The following is a 20,424-nucleotide window of genomic DNA, read 5'->3' on the forward strand; positions in this document are numbered from 1 at the left end:
GAATGTATGTAGAGGACCAGATAATTCTTAACTTCCTAGAATCCGGGAACTTTTAAATAAATTAATCGCCAATCCCTAAATTTAAATTTTTGGAAGGCTATTTTATTCAAAATAAATTGTTGACGTGCAATTTGTCAATTCGTAAATAAAAACATCCAAGTGAAATGATGAAACTCCTAAGAGCCATATATATAAAGTCGGTAAAATTCTCTACAGGCACCCGGATGTTAATTTCCGAAGCACACACGACTTGCCACTGCTTTTTCGTTTCTCGCGTTCTCCATTTGTTTTATTTCTGGTTACTTGTCGGTGGAAAATGTGCCTTGCCGCAGAAGAGGTACTTTAGGGACCACGGGAACGCCCAGGGATTACGTATCAGAGATACTTCGCCCGACAACCCTATACACGCTCAAGTTGTGGAGTCAATAAAAGACAGGCAGTGCGCTGGGCAGCGGATTTCTAAGAAGATGGTTGATTGCACGCGGGCTCGCCACAGAGGCAATTAACCGGAGCCAGTTGAGTGGAGGGAAATTACGGCCGCTTCTCATATCTACCTGCCTCCTCTGTGTCGGCACATTGTCGTGCACGACTGCCGTCGCTATTGCTTTGTAGCCTGCAGGGTCAATTAAAAAGAGAGCGCTCCTCTGTCCCTTGTGATCGCTGCTACAACACTCATTTCGTCTCTGTTCTCAGCGAATGAAAAAGAGGAGGCTCTTGATACGGAGATGTTGCCGGAAGAATATACGAAATATTGTTTCATGAAAGACGTATGGGAAAGCATACTACCCTACGCGCAGGTCTCTGGAGTAAGATGTTTTTGAATTGCATAAGTTGGTGAGTAATTGTTCAGTGATAGGTCTTATCGTTATGAGAAAGTCCAAAATTGCTTATTGCCTAGCGTAAATTTGTAACACGTTTTGGTCCAAGTAGAAATATCTGCGAAGTACCTATTATGTTACCTGGCTGTAACAAATATGTTATCATACAGTTGTCGATGCCCTAGCTATAGTTCAGTTGGTAGGGAAAATCGATATTCTACAAGCACTGATAGCTGCATATCACGAGAGCTAACACAGAGTAATTGAATACTATGTTTTTTCAACGATCATGTGCTGTACCTTTTTCACAATTTCGTCCGTCTGTAACCACCTCGATAGCCCATAATTTACTGTCCAGAACTTGCGAATAGTTAGGCACTACGCTGCTTTTAAGGGGAACCTGAATTACTCTCTGCTAGTTAAGACTACATGAAAACATCGCTAGAAAGGACTGAGACTGTAAGATCACCAAATTTTCTGCAGAGCTCAATACGTGATCCATAACAGAAGAGCCAAGACTCGACACAAATACCGTAGAGTTGGATCATACACAACTTTTATCCACCTTCCTATGAGTGGAGCCGTGTGCTCTGCAAATTAACTTACTTGGTTAATGGAATCTGTTCTGCAAATAATAGACCACAGCTTGAAAGCGCAGAGACACAGCGTGAATATCTTAAATCAATAACGTCATGTACACTGACAGGAAATAATCTCAGCACCAAAGAATAATTAATTTAGAGTAATGAAATTTCGGATATACATTTTGTCTGGGTAACGTATGTAAGTGATTAACATTGCAATATCACAGGTTAATGTTTGCTCGAGATAAGGCATTGCAAATGTGAAATGCGGGTACATTAACAAGTGGAATAACAAAACTGGTTCCAATGGCTCTGAGCACTATGGGACTTAACTGCTCAGGTCATCAGTCCTCTAGAACTTAGAGCTACTTAAACCTAACTAACCTAAGGACATCACACACGTCCATGCCCGAGGCAGGACTCGAACCTGCGACCGTAGCGGGCCGGTTCCAGACTGTAGCGCCTAGAACCGCTCGGCCACACCTGCTGGCAATGGAGTAACAGACAGAATGTTGAATACAAGCATGAAAACGTGCATGTGTTGTGTTGTAAAGGCGCCGGCTGTCAGTTCTTGGGATGTAGTTTCATGTCTGTTGCTCTTGGTAAGTCAATACGGGGATGGTTTATGCTGTTTGACGATGATGCCGCGGGTGTCGTTCGACGAGGTACCATTTGTGCCCCACAGGATACAGATCTGGTGATCGAGAAGGCCAAGGAAACGTCGACATTCTGTAGTGCATGACGGGTTGCAATTGCAGTATGTGGGCGAACGTTATCCTTCTGGAAAACGCCTTTGGGTCGCTGTTCGTGAATTGGAACACAACAGGTTGTATCGCCAGACCGAGGTACAAATTTGCCGTCAGGATGCTTGGGATAACCACAAGAGTGGTCATGCTATCATACGGAATCGCACCCCAGACCAAAACTGCAGGTGTAGGATCAGTATGCCTAGCACGTGGACAGGCTGGTTGCAGGCCTTTCTCGGGGAATGAAGACTCTTACGCCTTCTGTTGGTGTTGTGTTGAGACTGTAGATTGTGCTGCCCTCTGCAGCAGATTTATAACTTCTTGACTGCAAATGGACGCTGTGAAAATAAATGTGTGTGAGTAGAAGTTTTACTGTGTCGATTTCTTGATTTCACTAGTGTGTAGCAACATTTTGGTGCCTAAACCCGGGATCGAACAGGGGACCTTTTGCTGCAAGGCGGATGCTGTTGGTACATAATTTTCGTGTGGAACAGTATCTACACGAATTTTGCGTGTGTTGATAGCTCTCTGCTTGAGGAAATTTCTTGGTCGCTTGCAGGTGGATGATGTGAGTTTTAACACCGCCTTTATCAGCATAGAAGCCGCATTAAACTCACGACCAATCACTCAAGGAGAGAGCGATACTGCATTGACACCAGCCCACTTTCTAAATGGTGGTAAATTAGTAACAACTCCATAAGGGCCAGAGTCAGATACTAGAAGAGACGTTGCCAAGGAGTTCCGACTTAGAGATAAAGTCAATGAGGACATTTGGAGTAGGTGGAAGACCGAATACCTCCTGCTGCTAAGACAATACCATGAGGTTAAGGGATACACTTTGCAAAGGAAACCGAAAACTGGAGAGGTTGTTCTGCTCCAAGAAGACGCAAAACCACGGCACTTGTGGAAGAGGGCTGTGGGGGAAGAAGTGCGGCACCGCAGAGACAATAATATACGGTGCATCGTCCTCCGCCAGTCAGATGGTATAAAGATCGGTCGACCGGTCCTGCTGGTCATCCCCCTCGAGATGGACCAGGGTGGGATGATGTCGGGGAATAAAGAGTCTTACCCCATCGGTTGGTGTTGTGTTGAGACTGCATATTTTGCTCCCCTCTGTAGCGGATGTATAACTTCTTGAGTGTAAACGGACGTTCTGAAAATAAATGTGTGTGAGGAGAAGTTTTACTGTGTCGATTCCTTGATTTCGTTAGTGTGTTGCAACAGCCCTCAACTTGCCTCCTTCTAACCAACACACGACTCATCACTGGCACCAGCTTTGAACCGGAGACACATCAGGTCTCCACTCTGTCTGCCCTCCAGTAAGCTCTCACTTGACACCAATGAACTCGCAAATGGCGGCGATTTGGGGTCAGTGCATTGAACGCTACAGGGCGTCTGGTGCGGAGATGACCTTGAAATAACCAATTTCTAACAGTTCGTTGTGTTACTGCGGTGTCAACTGTGGCAGAAGTTGCTGCTGAAGATGCGTCAGAGCCATACGCCACACGCTATCGTCTCCCCTCTCAGTAATGCCACGTGGTCGCCCGGATCCCGGTCTTGTTGCGACTGTACATTCTCGTGACCACCGCTGCCAGCAGCCATGTACAGTCGCTACATTTCTGCGAGGTGTTGCTGCAATATCGCAGAAGGGACAACCAGCTTCTCGTACCCCTATTACACGAACTCGTTCAAACTCAGTGAGCTGTTTGTCATGGCGTCCTTGTTGCCTTAAACACATTCTTGACAAACATCAGCTCACCACGTATATCAGAGGTAGCTAACGCTCACGTCCGTTAACAATGTATGTGTAGAGCAAACCTGATTTTCATCCCCATAGTGGAGCTACTAGCACCACTCTTACGCGACTGGCACGAAATTAGAATAGACATTTTTTCCCAGATGTAGAAACAAACCTATAAACTTTCGTTTATGTCGCATAACTACTTGGCGTTGCGATATTTTCTTTCCGTTAGTGTTTTCAAAACATTGTTCTACGACGACGTGTTGAAAAGCAATGCCCCAGAATATTTTATGTGAAAAAACGTGAGGCTTTTTGAGTAAAACTAACAACATTATACATGTTTGTTATTCATGTCAACATATATATTTCCTTACGTAGGCACCCTGGTATCGATACGTTTTTCCCAACGAGAGACTAGTTTTTTGTTACCGTCACTGTATATTCTTTGTCTTTGTCGATGGAACCACAACTTCGCTTCTCCTTGCTCTGTTCCAGCACCATCAAAGTGAAGTCCTCCAAGGTGGTCTTTAAGTTTAGGAAACAGATGAAAGTGAAATGCGGCGTATTCCAGATAGTGAGGAAGATGATCGATCGCAGTGGCCCAAGGCGTCGAACTGTTGCAGATGTCGCAGCCCTCGTGTGTGGTCTACCATTCTCATGTTGAAGGAGAGGGAGCTCCGTGTGTGGACGAAATCTTCGAATTCGAAACTCGATTACTGCACGCTTTTCTCACGGACGAACATAGTTACTTTACACGCTGCCATGTTACACGCTATAATTGGGAGCCTCTGGGATAAAAATGTAAAATCTTAAAAACACCGGTTTGTTTGAAAAAGGTTTAAGAGTTTTCAGGTAAACAAATTCGGAGGCATTATTTTTCAGCGCTTTCTCGTAGTATATCTAGCGTGTATCGGTTCCCTAACACCGTATAAAATGTCTGACTTACTCACGGAAATGAGCTTATTATACAGGATTGCATAAGTTCAGCTGTCCTACTGCTTATATAACGCAATTTTCTATTATCTAAGAAGGCATGTTAACTTTAACTACAGAGTCGTCCTGATTTCCGACATCTTCAATTGTGAAAAATTTAAGTCCATTTTTTGTTCCCCAGCTGGGAACAAGAATAAGTTCACATAACCCGTTCAAAATAAAAAAAATCCCTAACGCAACTTTAGAGACTTGTGTCTACAGATACTTCAACTTCCGCGAATGTTGCAGAGTTCAACAACACGCGCGCAGCTATGGATTATTTCTTGTGTGACACTCGCGAAGATTTCTGAGTGGAATTACGTAGGTACCATCTAAAAGTTCGATTTCTGTCGTCTGTCTCAAGCTGCAGTTTCATCAAGTCCCAAAGCCCACATTTTGCTGCCACCGACACAGTGTGATATGCTCCATGCTCGGAAACCGTTAGGCCCACAGGCGCCTCGTCTGCTGTACTGACTCGCTTCAACCGATCGATACAAACTGTAGAAAAAGGAGATTTATTTGAATTTAGATAATAATTAAATAAAGTCTACTCCAATATTTTTTCTTAATTACACACTAGAAGTTTTGATATGTGACAGAAAGTTCTGCACCTTATGGTACTAGATCAATAGCGAAAACTGTATATCTATTAACCTACTAAAATTACATCAAACAAAAGAAACTGTATTGAATGTCATTCCATTAATTATAATGGTGTCTCATTTTGAATCAGATTTTTGTAAATCTTTCACTGACGCGATCAAACATTACAATCAACTTTGAATTAAAGTCTGATTTACTAACATTCCCATTTTAATTAAATGTTAATTTTACCACGAAATATATCTCACGTATGCAGTATTTCTTCAGAGAAAGATGGGTAATGCGTATGTTGATATCGTATTGTCTTAGTACGTGTTCATGTTTCGATAATGGCTTTCTTTGTGGATTTGTATACTGCTTGCTTTTAGTTCGTGTAGTGGAGTCTGAAATGTGGTTATAGTTTCTTTGATTAGAATACTAATGTATTTAATTTACTTGTCATGATTTGGCCGCTTTCCATCGGCAAGACTGTTGTGAAGTGTGAAAGCCGCTAGTACCCCATGTCTTAAACTGTTTTAATGTCCTGAAAATATTCCATTTTGTATGAAATGTGATCCAAAACAGCAAGAAACGAGATATGCCTGTGTAGGGAAGCAGCCTACTCACGCTGCAGCAAATTCACATCAGTTTCCATTGTGTGTTAGTCAGTCTGCTAGCTCTGACGTCATAGATGTTGCGCAATACCTTAAAAATCAAGCAAATGACATAAAACTTTCCTAGTATGTCTGGAATAATGATAAACTAATGTGTGTTAAATATCAGCTTGATAACTTCAGCCGTTTCCTTTATTTGGACGTTTTTCTATAAAAATAATTGGCGGCACAGAAAAGAGCTAGAGACTGCAAAATTTGTATTTAGATTCAGCTTTCATAATGATTTAATAAAAATAGTACTTTGGATTTCACAAATTAAGATGTTAGTGTAAATTCATGATTTTGTGGTTTTCATCTCAAAACTAGAGGAAGCAAGACAGATTAAGTGAGCTTATAAATCATACTAGGATGTTTAGATTTTAATAGGTTGGAGGTCCGCTATGATGATGAAGCTGTAAAAAGTTTCTTTCAAATATCTATTAAATTATAGCAATAGCGGATCTCAGAAGGGACAGTTCAGAGCCCATCTGCTGCGTGCAGTGCAATTAAATTAATTCTCTCGCCTAAGTTATTAAAGTTAGCCACGTCAAAAATTTATTATCAATACTTCCCTGCGTGCTGAATGCACTGTTAAATTAGGAGCTTCATCGGCCTTCAGCAAGAGAAGCTAAAATTTATTATGTAATTTGAAGTGGTGCGTTACTAGCCTAGCGGCTAGTCGAGCCAGCCGATTTGATCGAGCATTTCCTCAGCGGTCCGCACCGCGGATATATATATAAGAGCGCTGTGCGAGGAGAAAAAGGCCCCAGTTCTCTCCAGACGCTGAATGACACGCCATCTGTGTCGGGAATCGCGCCGCGCCAGGATCAGTGCTACTAACAGCCTCGGGTGCCGTATTCTGTTATTCGAGATGCGCGTAACCAGTAAAGCGTTTCAAGTAAAGTGTTAATTCGGGAATGATTTTCATTATCTAACCTCAGTGTGCGTATTGTCGTATTTTCACGTGCCGTCGCGGGACAGACATTCTACTACTAATATAGCGTGGCGTTTGATGAGATATTTCATCAAATTATGGCGAGCATTCATTTCAACAATTATTTCGGACATTTATAGTTGCATTGGCGCAATAGACTCTGAACTGTTCTGTTAGTTAGGTTGGAGGGATATTTGTGTGTATATTTGTGATTTTGAGAATATACTCAACTATTTTGGAAAGTCGTCTTTGATTAGAAATCCCGAACAACTTCCTGACTCTACAGAGCTACAAGCTGCAGCTATAATTGTAATCTCAAGGAAGTGGGCACTAGGAACTCTATTTACAGGCTTCAGGTTTTGTCAAATCGCTTTCTGGGGGTCTACAAAGTAAATAGAGAGCCAGTGTTGAGAACGGCGAAAGACAGCATAACAACATTCTAAAGCTAGAAACTGACAGCACGCAAACATTAATGCAGCAGTAATATATTTAACAACCAACATCAAAATATTTCTACTCCTCCGCCGCCCCACATATGGTGCATCGGCCGGGAAATCAACTAAGTGAAAGTGATTTTTAACTATTCGGATTCGCGAGTGGAATGCGACACGCAGCTGAGTAATAGAACAGTGAAAGTGTTACGTGTGCATGTGGACGACGCAATTGGATTAACAACGCATCTGGATTGACGGAGCTGGCACTGAGTCTAGCGGTGCTGCCGGTATCGCGAGAAGCCAGTTTCACCCCACCGCAGTCGTCAGCCGCAGCAGCCGGAGCCGAGCCTGCAGCTACGAGCCACGCAAACACACAACAGCCGTCGGAGTGCCGTCTGCAGTTCATCGTGCCGCGTCGCCTCAGTAATCCCGGTACGCCGAGCAGACAACGTCGTGCAGAAGGAACTAAGTTAAGTGAAAAGCTGTTAAAAATTTTACTAACCTGCACTAAAAGACTGTCGGCGATGGAACCGCCAAAAGAAACGGAGTTTAAACTTAAATTAGAACCTATGTCTGTTGAGGGAACTGTAAATTCAGACAACGATTCAATTGTAAATATGCATGAAAATAATAGTGTTAAAGTAAAATATGAAGTATTGTCTCCTGACAGTAGTGTGGGAAGAGGCAATGATTCTGTGATAGAGACCCCTGTAGTAAAGCCGAAAATTGAAATTGTAAATTTATTGGATGATAGTTTCTCTGATGAATTAAAAATGAAACAGTCATCAGAGATAGTAGAATTTAAACAGAAGAAGTTAGACATGTCTGATCAATCAGATGTTTCATTTAGTTTTGATGATTCTGGTATTGGAGCTAGTTTTTTGTCACCTGAGTGTAATAAAAAGCCAGCTATTGAGCAACCCAAAGATACTGGGGCTGTTGATTTAAATGTTATATTACAAGCAATAGCAGCCTGTAATGCAAAAATGTCAGCCAGTAATGCTCAAATGACAGCTGATTTAAAAGCTGAAATAACTGAGGTCAAAAGTAGTCATGCAGAAATGTCAGCTAGAATGAATGCTGAATTAAAGTCTGAAATAATTGAGGTAAATAACAGGATTGTGGCCAGTCAAACTAATTTTAATAAACGATTGGAGGTAATGGACGATACCTTCAAGGCTGGTTGCAATAAGTTGAAAGAGGATCTAGACAGTTTGAATTGTAAAATTGATTACAATCATGATGATATTAAGAAAAAGGTTGCTCAACAATTTTCTGAAATGTATAAAACAGTAAAATCCGAAGTTGCTGAGGTTCGCAAAGAATTCCAAATGGAAGATGCGAAGCTGGAGCACAAGTTAACAGAAAAGATCGAGGCGGAATCTGAACTGTGCTCAGATAGATTTAAAGATGTTAATATAAAGGTAAACATATGTCAAGCAGACGTTGATGCAATCAAAACTGATACTACTCATATTGTACAAAGAGTAGATAATGTGGAAATGAAAGTAGAAAATATTAATACTAACATGGCTAACCTTGAGAGTAAAGTAGCTTCAGTAACTTCTGGTAATGGTAGTATACAACAAGTTGTAGCTGCAAACGCCGCTTTTATCGGGTGTCGGCAGTTCTTGCGGTTCGATCCAGATAAGAATATCCACCCGCTAGATTTCTGGAACGATTTTGAAGATGTAATTCCACCAACTTGGTCTGAACGAGAGAAAATCTCATTTATTAGAAGCCATTTAGCAGGTGACGCCATGCGTTGGTCAGCTGACGTAATGTTAAAGTGTAAAACATTAGCGGAGTTCAAAACTGCTTTCATTAATGAGTATTGGTCTAGCAATAAGCAAAATGAAGTGTTGAGAGAATTTTGGAGTGGAAAACGCTTCAATGCAGGCAAGGAATCAATTAAAGAGTTTGCTAGGTCATGGATCTCACGTTTGTCACATTTGGCGGAAAAGCTAAAACCGGAAATGATTATATTGGGTCTTGAAGCCAAACTGCCGTGGTACTGGCAAACTAGAATTATATCTGCCCCTAGAGATAATCTGGATCGTTTCATTGAGTATTTGGAACGTGTAGAACGTGTTGCGGCCAATGAGGAGCAATCACGTAATAACAGAAATGCCAATAACAATAATAGTAATTTTAGGAACGAACAAAATGGCAATGTAAACATCAGAACAGTAGGGGTTCGCCATCCTAAGAGAGGTAGGAGTTGGGGAAATAATTATCAGAACCAACAATGGCGTCCAAATGACAGTAATTTTGTTCCAAACAGAAATATGCATGTAAACAACAGTACGGAAAGTAATGCTGTGCCAGTCAACTATAATGAAAATAAAGGAAACAGTAGTAGGCCGAGGCAGGAAAACTAGTTCCCGTCTATGAGGACACTGGCGCTCCCCAGGCGGTTACTTTTCCTCAGCCAGTAGTTAAGGGAATTGGTAAGACAGATCAAAATACTCAAACTGAACATGTGGATGAAGAATCGGTAGCACCTAAGGATACAACAGAAATATTAGATCACTCACAGTATTTGATAGATACCGTGTTAGAGACGCTTTCTCGGTGGGAAGAGCAAGAGAAGGCGCAGCTGTGTAATGATAGGGAAGAGCTACAAAATAATGAATTGGCAGGTGAAGAAGCAGAAGAAATTCATGCTTATATTTACGATGAAGATGATGTGCTCTTATCTAAAGTGCCTGTGCAGGATGTTGATAATGTATTAATAGATTTAGGACAGGAGATAAGTGAGAATGTAGAGGGTAGGCTGTGGAGGGTCGATGAACCCAGTAGCTGTGACCAGTTGTCACTTGAGAGGGAAACCGACGAAGATAGTAAAAGTGGTTTAGCTGTAACTAGTGTTATGCCCGGTCTGGAGGCGCAGAATCGCTCAGACTATAGTAATTTGGGTCACGTTCAGCAAACTAAATGTAATGAAGTCGTGCAGTGTTTCGATTTAAAATTAATAGACAGACTGGAAAAGGCAGCTGAAAGTGTAAGTCAGGAAACCCCTACTCACTGTGACCTAAATGTAATGAAGACAGATGTCGATCACTTTAGTTGGAGACGAATTCAAAAGGAACTATTAGATGAAATTGAGGAACCACCTGTACAACCTAGAATAAGCCACCCTATAATAATAGTGAATATGTTAGGTATCAATGTACGTTGTCTCTTAGACAGTGGAAGTGAGGTGAGTGCAATATCTCAGTCCTTCTTTGATGCATTACCTGGTAAGGACAAGCTTACAGTAATGAGGGTATCAGGACTAAGAATAATTGGTGCTACTGGCAAGGTGTCGAAAACAGTAAAGCAAGAAGCTTTACTGCCCTTTAACATAAATGGTAATTTAATTGATCATCCATGTTTAATTGTAAACAATCTGAGTATTGAGGTTTTAATTGGCATAGATTTCTTATCAAAATATCAGAGTGTTGTTGACTTCGAAAAAAGCCAGTTAAAAATGTTCTTGCCAATAACAGGAGTAATTATAGTACCTTTTAGTGATAAACATGTAGTAACTGATGATGAAGCTTGGGAGCTGCCTATACGAGTTCTGAAAAATAGGAGGTATTGGGACGAAGGTGTTAATCTTAGTACAAGTAAGCTAAACACAGAAGAAGAAGAAGCAATTATTTTAGACAAAATAGAAGCTGAATTGCAGGAAATCGATGAAATTTCAGCCAATCAGAAGGAAGAACTGAGACAGGTTCTAAAAAGGTATCATAAAGTATTTTCAGATCGACGTGGCGTGTTCATAGGCAGCCAAAGAAGGCTGTAGGGAGGAGGTTGTTCTGTAACCTCTACACAGTGTGGCAGCTGTGCAGTCCCAGCTGTGTGAGATCTTCTTTCCCTTTCAGGTCTCACTCATTCTTCATCTTTCCTATCTACAAAAATTTTGACCCCTTCTTTCCAGTACGAAAATTTTCTGAAGCCAGCATTCAACTAATGAAGGCTGTAGGGAGGAGGTTGTTCTTTAACCTCTACACAGTGTGGCAGCTGTGCAGTCCCAGCTGTGTGAGATCGTCTTTCCCGTTTCAGGTCTCACTCACTCTTCATCTTTTCTATCCACAAAATTTTCGATGTCTTCTTTCCACATTAAATTCTTCCGATATGACTATCAAGCCATGAATTATGTAACTATTCTATCTACCGATTAGCAAAACAAAATACCTGATATGACAAACCTAATAGTGACAAACAATAGAGAAGTATGACGTAAATAAGATAAAATGTGTTTGAGTAAAAATTATGTATAGAACCCTGGTAAAATAATAAGTACAAAGTGTTGTTTTATTGGAAATGGTCCCACAATAATATTTTAAAAAGATATATGAATTCGTGTACGACTAGGATCTGAAGTGGTAGTGAAATCTAGTGTATGCATTAGAGCCAACTAAGAAATAGTAAGGAAGAGATTGCTTAGTGTTATAAGAAAAATATGTAGATAAGTTGTAAAAATAAACTCACCTGGTGTAGCAAGGAAAGGCAGTGTAGGAGAATTGAGCAGTGTTTGTGGTTGAGACGTGAAGGACACGTCCTTGAAGTATTTATAAGGTTGGAGCTGGCCATTATTTTGGGTGTAGTGTGTGAAAGGATACACCTACACATATTGAGGTTATAAGTTGGAGGCGTGAATGCGACCATAGGTACCCTTATGTTAAATGAGACAGAGTAGCTCATGGTGTCCTATAGGTTTCAGGAATTTAGCATTACGCACGTCCATAATTATTTGATGCATTTTAGTGGTAGGTCTGAGAGAGACTACCTGTGGTTTCAGCGTCCAATTGAGTGGAAATGGATTGCCACGTGAGCAAACTGATCAGCTGCAGTACACTAAAAATATGAAATGAATGTGCTATCCTATGCTTTAAATGTTAATGAGTGAGTGTCAAGTACATACACTAGCAATATAATTGAAAAACATAATGACAGACGTAAAACATTATTTTAGCTCAGCATAAATACACTTCACAGTAAGTAAGTACCTAATTTCAGATGTGGAATTGACAACAGCAGAGGACCAATAAGTGAATTTAGTAATCAACTAAACGTAGTGTGTTTTGAACACTCGCAACTGTACTATTACCAAAAGTTACTCACATGTATAAAGAAGCTGAGGAACAACTACTAATCAAATATACTCATACTATCTCTAAGAATGAAGTAATAAAAAAAATGAGTCAGTTAAGTGAATAAAAGACAAATGTATCAGAAATGTACTGAGCATTGGTTCAGTGTTCCGGCCCTGAAATAATAAATTCAGACTAAATATGATTTATGATTGTATGTCTTGAGCATAAATTTTATCTAGTACATGACTAAAGGCGTTTTGAGCCATTTGTTTACCAATTTATGACAATTAAGTAACCTCGAGAGTATTATTGAAAAAGATTCTGTTAACTTTGTTCCAGCAACATATTGAAGGCTAAGATGTATATATCCCCATTTCATTGTGACCCACCCTTAGATGTTAAGTGAACAGAGTCTGAGGCACTCTTTTTGTTTGTTCTACAGGACAAACTAGATAATGGCAGCCTGGTAGCTGCGTGAAAGCGTGGAGTGACTTGGACACAACTCACAGTGACCCCTCCCCTTTCCCCTTGTAATTTAGAGAGATCGAGAAGGACACACACCATAGCAACTTCCCCTCCTCTACCCTTGTGAATGGAAGTGTAGGACGCCAGCCAAAGCGGCTACAACCACGTGTGTAAAAATTTAGTTGTGAACTTTTCTTTCAGGTTTATAAAAGACTGATAAGGAATAATCATCTGTTTATGTATCATGTTATCTTCCTTGAATTTGTGTGTGTAAAAATGTATTTGATGTATTTAATGTAGCTAAGATTTTCACAGTTTTTCAATTTCTATGTGTTTGTTAGTCTAAGGCAATATGTATGCCAAAAATATTTCATTGACTTTGCTTAAAATTTGAGTAATGACATTTCTAAAGAGGCAGTGAAAATGCCCGCAATTTAAATGATTAAAGTAGGAAATCAGTTTCTTTTAATATTTATATATGTTTATAATTCAATTTTGATTTTTCATAGGGAGTTTAAATTGTACTCTTGCTTCCCTTTTTGTAATTAATTTTTTTTTTCATTCATTAACATTCATAAACAAAAAATTTAAGTAGAGGGTGATGTAGGGAAGCAGCCTACTCACGCTGCAGCAAATTCACATCAGTTTCCATTGTGTGTTAGTCAGTCTGCTAGCTCTGACGTCATAGATGTTGCGCAATACCTTAAAAATCAAGCAAATGACATAAAACTTTCCTAGTATGTCTGGAATAATGATAAACTAATGTGTGTTAAATATCAGCTTGATAACTTCAGCCGTTTCCTTTATTTGGACGTTTTTCTATAAAAATAATTGGCGGCACAGAAAAGAGCTAGAGACTGCAAAATTTGTATTTAGATTCAGCTTTCATAATGATTTAATAAAAATAGTACTTTGGATTTCACAAATTAAGATGTTAGTGTAAATTCATGATTTTGTGGTTTTCATCTCAAAACTAGAGGAAGCAAGACAGATTAAGTGAGCTTATAAATCATACTAGGATGTTTAGATTTTAATAGGTTGGAGGTCCGCTATGATGATGAAGCTGTAAAAAGTTTCTTTCAAATATCTATTAAATTATAGCAATAGCGGATCTCAGAAGGGACAGTTCAGAGCCCATCTGCTGCGTGCAGTGCAATTAAATTAATTCTCTCGCCTAAGTTATTAAAGTTAGCCACGTCAAAAATTTATTATCAATACTTCCCTGCGTGCTGAATGCACTGTTAAATTAGGAGCTTCATCGGCCTTCAGCAAGAGAAGCTAAAATTTATTATGTAATTTGAAGTGGTGCGTTACTAGCCTAGCGGCTAGTCGAGCCAGCCGATTTGATCGAGCATTTCCTCAGCGGTCCGCACCGCGGATATATATATAAGAGCGCTGTGCGAGGAGAAAAAGGCCCCAGTTCTCTCCAGACGCTGAATGACACGCCATCTGTGTCGGGAATCGCGCCGCGCCAGGATCAGTGCTACTAACAGCCTCGGGTGCCGTATTCTGTTATTCGAGATGCGCGTAACCAGTAAAGCGTTTCAAGTAAAGTGTTAATTCGGGAATGATTTTCATTATCTAACCTCAGTGTGCGTATTGTCGTATTTTCACGTGCCGTCGCGGGACAGACATTCTACTACTAATATAGCGTGGTGTTTGATGAGATATTTCATCAAATTATGGCGAGCATTCATTTCAACAATTATTTCGGACATTTATAGTTGCATTGGCGCAATAGACTCTGAACTGTTCTGTTAGTTAGGTTGGAGGGATATTTGTGTGTATATTTGTGATTTTGAGAATATACTCAACTATTTTGGAAAGTCGTCTTTGATTAGAAATCCCGAACAACTTCCTGACTCTACAGAGCTACAAGCTGCAGCTATAATTGTAATCTCAAGGAAGTGGGCACTAGGAACTCTATTTACAGGCTTCAGGTTTTGTCAAATCGCTTTCTGGGGGTCTACAAAGTAAATAGAGAGCCAGTGTTGAGAACGGCGAAAGACAGCATAACAACATTCTAAAGCTAGAAACTGACAGCACGCAAACATTAATGCAGCAGTAATATATTTAACAACCAACATCAAAATATTTCTACTCCTCCGCCGCCCCACACCTGGTTTTAGAGCATTATGAGGTATTGAATCAACTTTCATAACTTAGTAGTGCAAAGTGGCCTTGAACATCAGCTGAGTCAATAAAGTTAGTAACCAAAATTCTCACACAACAGTGAGTGTAGATGTATCCATTCTTATAGGAAGTATAAAGATAAACAAATGTAACTGCAACCTATATCTTCTGCTGCCTAAGGAATTGAAAAACAAAACACTTTAAGGCGAAGTCTCAAAGCAATTTCACTGGAGCAGGTCGCACGAAGAGTAGTGCGACTCGTTATTACTTCAGACAGCTTAAAATTGCATGTAAGTTGCACAATAGTGTTGCTGCTTAAAGCAGTTTGTAGAAACGTTTTGTCCACTGAAGACAGTGCAGCTCAAATGTATTCGAAATATATTTGACGTGAACGGCTTGGACTATGAAGCAAAACAGCAATACTGAAATGAGCACATTTGTAAATAACCATTAAAATCGTAGGGTTAATGCTGATTTCGCGAAGAAAAGAATTCATAAGACAGTTGCAGTTAAAATCATTTATCATTCAGAAAGAAGACATAAATGCTAGTCAATAGCACGTACAGTCGTCCGCTGGAGGGCCACATGGCTGGAAAGAATCACATATTCACGGATGACGTAAAGAAAACCCAATATTTATGATAATGCAAGCATTATTGTTTAAGGATTGGGAAAGTAATACGTCGAGCAGCAGACACGCTCTGATGATCCACTTCCAACTACGATCTGTCTGCCAGTCAAGCCGTTATTTTATTAGTCGTCTGGTGGTAATGCCTCATTTTTCATCAGTTCCTCTGCCCATACGTATGGTAAATGTAATGTGTGACTCATTCTCTGTGCAGTTATTGTCTATTACTCTCTTTGAGACTTAGTGTTCGGGAAAGTTCTAAATCTGAAGTTGACTGACGAGATTACAATGTTTTCAAAAGATGGGCAGCAAGTACCCCCTCCCCTTCCCCACCTCCCCCTACTACTGCTTGGCACGCCGAGAGTTAAACGAAAAAGTGGGTTTTTGTTCCTTACAGCTATCAGCTAACACTGACCTCCTTGTTACTCATCTCAGTACCAGAACTCGTATGAAATGATTGTCTGAAACATAAAGAAAAGAAAAAAGTTCTTCGCAATGCGCACCCAGCTGTTCTTTAAGTACCAGCGACACACATAAAACCTCACAAACAATTCGCATATTCTTCAGTACAGTAGCTTCGTTATTCGTTACACCATAACAATCTCCAGAATAAGTTTAAACATTGAGCAGCCTTACTGCCTACTACCAAATTTTAATCAACAATGACCACAAGAAACGTTAGTCAGCAGCAAGCTCCACTTGTAGGGAAAACAATAACCACCACATATTTCTTACCTAGTTACAACACGTAAATAAAAACTACAAACATACTCTGCTTCTTCTTCTAGCTTGTAGGAAATTAATACTACGCAAATTCTTCTGTGAAGTAAGTAGACACAGTTCCTTATACAACCATAGAAAAATTAACACTATCCTTCATCTCCAGATATCGTTTCGAACGATAATGGTAAATCCCATCATAGTCTGGAGAAACCATTTAATTGTGAAACATAAACTACACTGAAAAAACAACAATACTATTAAACTTAAGCTCATTATTACTTTCCTAATACAACTCATTATGACTCATACGCCGTGAAACACAACTGATTTATATTCATTTCACATGGACATTGACACACCAAGCTTATTTCTCTTCGTTATCGAGTTACAAACCTGAATAGATGGCATCAATTGATCTACCATTATTTATTACATGACTATAACTTTTCCAGAACTTTCAACACAAAGACACACTGACAGCAAGACGTCAACACTGACATAGACAGGGGCTAGACCTGGAGTGGATAGCAGCACAGGAAATGAAAAATGAAATGTATACTGCTAACTGCAAGGACAGTAAGCTTGCCAAACGCTCGACTGATGAAATATTTAGATCCTCCTGAGGCTTAAAATCGGGTCCTCATACTATATTAGTTGCAAAAAGGAATTCATCCTCATAGATTAAATTTGTAATGATAAAGTAATCATGGGGTCAACAAAGCATCCATATCATCACATTATCAGGTCCCACTGGACTAAAATCTGCCTAATTCCACGTTAAGATAAAAGGGTAATAAATTAAAAAAAAACAGAAATTCCATCTAGATGCTGAGAACACATCCAGTCATAAGAGAAAGTTAAGCAACGTAGAAAAATTAACAAGATATCCGATCACGCCTAAATACAGTACACCTTCCAACAACGACCGTTCACTTTTAAGAAGAATGCCACTTATTACAGCAAAAATATTTCTTGGAAAATTAAATTTAAAAAAATGGCCGAACACATCAGACATAAAACTTCCTAATCATTCAATCTTCTTCATATTGCAAACCTCGTTGTACAGCAAATGCGCACCATGTTATCACTTACCAAAGTTTCAGAAGCACAAAAGCAAAATCATCATCTACCATCTCAATACATCACACAGTGTAAAAATAAATCAAGTGTACATTCACCAAGAACATCCATGCAAAAGCACAAATGGAAACATAGAAAATTATCTCCAGCATTAGTGACACAAATACAAGAAAACACGGAAAGTTATTTATGGGAAAGACACTCAAGATCCATTGTTACCACAAAACAATCGCATGTACAACTGAAGCACAAATTCGTCAGAAACCACAGGGATGGGCTGTGCTTTGATTATTACCCATCATAATACGCAAAAGAAGAAACTGTAAATTTTCCTTACAGTAGACACTGCCTGGAATAAAACTGAAGTGCCAAGAAGGGGAGGAGGAAATCAAGTCACACTTTACAGGTCGAAGAGGTATGTGACCTTATTCACGCGTTTGCAGGATTGAGTCTAATTGGCAAAGAACATAGCAGTATGAGTCAAGTTTTCAGTATGACGTTGCTACAACTCTGGCCTGAATACTTACACTAATTTCGATGTGAAAGGTGTCACGTTTTAGTTTCTTCTGATCTAATCTGGCCCATAACTATGGTAGATGGCCGTTGATGACTTGAACACTAACACAGGGATGGAGCTGATGTCCTAGCTGGTCCCACACATGTTCAATCGATGACAGATCAGTGGATTTTTCTGATCACGGGAGTACCACAACGCAATGCAGACACATTTCATGTGTGGAATAGCATTCTCCTCTTGAAAATTGGTACCAGTGAAACTGTCAAGGAAGTTTATGATTGGTCAACAAGGAATAAAGACACATTAAATACAAAGAAAACTAACGCCACGAATTTCGGTTTGAAGAGGAAAAATTACCATGTTAAATTAAATGTAAATGGCACCTCTATAGACTGTGTAACAAATCCAAAATTTCAAGGAATGAATATTTATTCTCAGTTGAGGTGTTGTGAACACACAAAGGTACTTCCAAACATGTAAGTAGGCTGTTTAGGTTTTCTTCATTGGTAACGCCATGTAGCGCTCTGTATGAAAATCACTGGCTGTGCTGTGTGCAGTCTGTGGCTGGTTTGCATTGTTGTCTGCCATTGTAGTGTTGGACAGCTGGACGTTAATAGCGCGTAGCGTTGCGCAGTTGGAGGTGAGCCACCAGCAGTGGTGGATGTGGGGAGAGAGATGGAGGGGTTTTGAAATTTGTAAGACTGGATGTCATGAACTGCTATATATATATTATGACTATTAAGGTAAATACATTGTTTGTCCTCTATTAAAATCTTTCATTTGCTAACTATGCCTATCAGTAGTTAGTACCTTCCGTAGTTTTAATCTTTTATTTAGCTGGCAGTAGTGGTGCTTGCTGTATTGCAGTAGTTGGAGTAACCAAGATTTTTGTGAGGTAAGTGATTTGTGAAACGTATAGGTTAGTGTTAGTCAGGGCCATTCTTTTGTAGGGATTTTTGAAAGTCAGATTGCGTTGCACTAAAAATATTGTGTGTCAGTTTAAACACAGTCATGTACAATTTTTCTAAGGGGACGTTTCATATGGCGACCCTGCCAGGATACCTCACTGGAATCTTCTGATATATTCTTGTAGTTTGTGTAATAAGTGTAGCTTTTGTTTATTGCTAGCAGGTAATTGTAGAGAGAATCTCCTTTGTAGTGGCAGTCTTTCATTGTTGTACAGTAAAACAGTTGTGACATGCATGTAAACTTGCACCAAGTATTTCGCAGCTGCGCTTGCAATTAACTAGATATTATTTTCAGTTCTATGTTAATGTGTTCTCTTATTTTTGCTCTTCAAATTGTGCTTTTCTGTGTTATCGTGTGAAATATTGTGACAATAATGGCGTGTGAAAAACGTAACACTAGGCTCCAAAGTAAACTCAGAAATAATAGTGACGACGAGCGTAGCTTACCAGCACCACTGTGTAATGAATTAACAGACATTCAAAGTAGTAATTTGGTAACTGTGGATAGGAAATGGAGCGGGTGTCAAATAATGGTGTAGACAGGGAAACAGGTAGTGAACAGGGAAGCATTATCGATCGATCGGTCGGCAACAGCTCGCCTCAGGAATCGGGAATGACGGAACACAATATTGCAAATACTGTAGACTCAGGTTTTGGGTTCTCACCGTTTTCTCAAATCAGTCAAGACACATTTTCCCGCTTGTGAAAATATGAATGTTGCCGATGCAAATTCACTGCCGAAAAGCACTAAGGAACATGTTTCAGACACGAGTGCATTGTTATTACAATTAATGCAACAAATGGGACAAAACTTCAAAAGTTAGACACAATGGAACAAAATCAGAGACAAACACAGCAAAAGCTTCAAAAGTTAGACACAATGGAACGAAATCAGAGACAAACACAGCAAAAGCTTCAAAAGTTAGACACAATGGGACAAAATCTTCAAAAATTAGACACCTTGGAACAAAATCAGAGACAAACCCAGCAAAAGCTTCAAAAGTTAGACACAATGGAACAAAAGCTTCGGAGGTTAGACACCACGCTTGAACAAACACGTGAAGATTTAACTACTGAGTTACATAACATTGAATCGAAATGTCAAAAAGTCTGTAATGACGTAAAAACACAAACTTGTGAGCATTTTCAACCTATTTTTTCGCGGCATGAAAATGCATTACAGAATCACGAAGCAGCCATAAAAGAACTGCAAACTATTGTTCATGAAAATCATGAGACCTTGCAAGCTAAAATTGACTCAGTTGCATCTACCGATTCGGTTACGCAACTTCCAAAAACTCATGAAAACTTAAAGGACACAATAGATACTCTGAAAATTTGTTCAGAAAGACACATGGAGGA

This window comes from Schistocerca nitens, chromosome 3 (assembly GCF_023898315.1).
Source record: "Schistocerca nitens isolate TAMUIC-IGC-003100 chromosome 3, iqSchNite1.1, whole genome shotgun sequence".
Lineage (NCBI taxonomy): Eukaryota > Metazoa > Arthropoda > Insecta > Orthoptera > Acrididae > Schistocerca > Schistocerca nitens.